The 2,112-nt window shown below is 44.2% G+C and overlaps 1 pseudogene; it reads right to left on the bottom strand.

Annotated features, from left to right (window-relative positions):
- Positions 1 to 876: 876 nt before the first annotated feature.
- On the bottom strand, positions 877 to 1,699 carry Gm8956 (annotated as a pseudogene).
- Positions 1,700 to 2,112: the final 413 nt, after the last annotated feature.

Raw genomic sequence — 2,112 nt, forward strand, 5'->3', positions numbered from 1 at the left:
TACACATATCATTAAAATTAATTTTAAGTGCTTCATTGTATTACTAATTTAGACTTGCTGAAACTTACATTTTAGTTTGTTTTTTGTTTTTGTTTTTTTATGTACAAAAGCTTAAGCCTCTGCTTTGGCTAGGATGGTCAAGGTTAGAGAACACTGGGTGGTTTAAATGAGAGTGGGCCCCTAGGCTTGTACATTTGAATTCTTAGTCCTTAGTTGATGGAACTGTTTTCAGAAGGATTAGTAAATGTAACCTTGTGGAGGTGGTGTGTCCCTAAAGGTGTGCTCTGAGGTTTCTAAAGCCCAGACCAGTCCCAGTCTGCCCACCCCCAACCTCCTCTCTGCCTGCCAATTGTGAATAACACGTAAGCGCTCAGCTCCAGCTCCAGCTCCAGCACCATGCCCATCTGCTGCCCCACCCTGAACTGTAAGAAGGGCTCTGTATTAGTCAGGGTTATCTAGACTAGTGATTCTGAACCTTCCTAGGGCTGTGACTTTTCAATACAGTTCTTCTTTTTTTTTTTTTTCAATGTGTATTTATTTAATATACATTGTTAAGGGTTCAAGCAGACTTTATTTATTTATTTATTTATTTATTTATTTATTTATTTATTTTGGTTTTTCGAGACAGGGTTTCTCTGTATAGCCCTGGCTGTCCTGGAACTCACTTTGTAGACCAGGTTGGCCTTGAACTCAGAAATCCGCCTGCCTCTGCCTCCCGAGTGCTGGGATTAAAGGCGTGCGCCACCACGCCCGGCTAGTCAAGCAGACTTAATTTAAAAACAAAATAAAACAAAAATAACATAGCTTGGAAATCAAGGAGAAAGGACAGATAGTCTAAGAAAAAAGATGACACAAAAGAGGGGCAGCCAGCTTGCATCAGGGATCTTGGCTGGAGACCTGCTTTGAATAGGTTTCAGGTATTTTTTTATTACTTATTTTCCTCAATTACATTTCCAATGCTATCCCCAAAAGTCCCCCACACCCTCCCCCACCCCACTCCTCTACCCACCCATTCCCATTTTTTGGCCCTGGCGTTCCCCTGTACTGGGGCATATAAAGTTTGCCTGTCCAATGGGCCTCTCTTTCCAGTGATGGCCGACTAGGCCATCTTTTGATACATATGCAGCTAGAGTCAAGAGCTCCGGGGTACTGGTTAGTTCATAATGTTGCACCTACAGGGTTGCAGATCTCTTTAGCTCCTTGGATACAATTTCTTAAACGCTGTGGGGTTTTTCCAGAGCAGTGTGTGTGTTCAAAGGGCTATCGATATTGGGTTTCTCCTAGCAGGCTCTGGATAGAGAGCAAGATGGTCCTGACATCATATAGTGCAGACCACTTATCCTTGAGGATGTCCAGGCAGATGTTGCCCTGAGTGTCCACGTTGGGGTGGTAACAGGGTGTGAGGAACTTCACTGTGGGTGCGTTGTAAGGGGAGCCACTGGGGAACTCTAGGGAGAGTTTATACCTCAGGTCTTCATATATAGTGCCGGCTGCTCCGTGGATGGTCCCCACCCATTTGAACAGGTTTGTCTGACTCAGGGAAGGCGGAGATTCCTTTGTCACCAGAAGTCATGAGGATCATCAGTTCCTGCTGTAGCGGCTTCCCCACAGAGCCTCGGGCGGCGCACCTGCAGGGCTCCGCTCCTTTGCGAACTGGGGCAACGCTGGCAACAGCTGGGTCGCGGTTTTGCGAGGCCATCCCAGAGGTGCTGGCACCAAGCTAGGAGTAAGGGCAACTGCCTCAATACAGTTCTTTATGCTGTGATGACCCCTTACTATAAAATTATTTTTATTGCTACTTCATAACTGTAATTTTACTACCGTTGTGAATTACAATGTAAATATTATCTGGTATTCAGATGATCTTAGGCTACCCCTGTGAAATTATTGTTTGACCCAAAGGGGGTCAAACTCACAAGCTGAGAACCACTGCTCTAGAGGAACATAACTGATAAAAATGAATATATATATACATTAATACAGAAAGGGAATTTATTAGAATGGTATATAGTCTATGGTCCAACTAGTCCAACAATGTCTGTTTGCCAACAGAAGATCAAATAATTCTATACTTGCTCATTGCATGAGGCTGGATGGCTCAGCTGGAATGCC

The sequence above is a fragment of the Mus musculus genome, chromosome 6, assembly GCF_000001635.26.
Source record: "Mus musculus strain C57BL/6J chromosome 6, GRCm38.p6 C57BL/6J".
Lineage (NCBI taxonomy): Eukaryota > Metazoa > Chordata > Mammalia > Rodentia > Muridae > Mus > Mus musculus.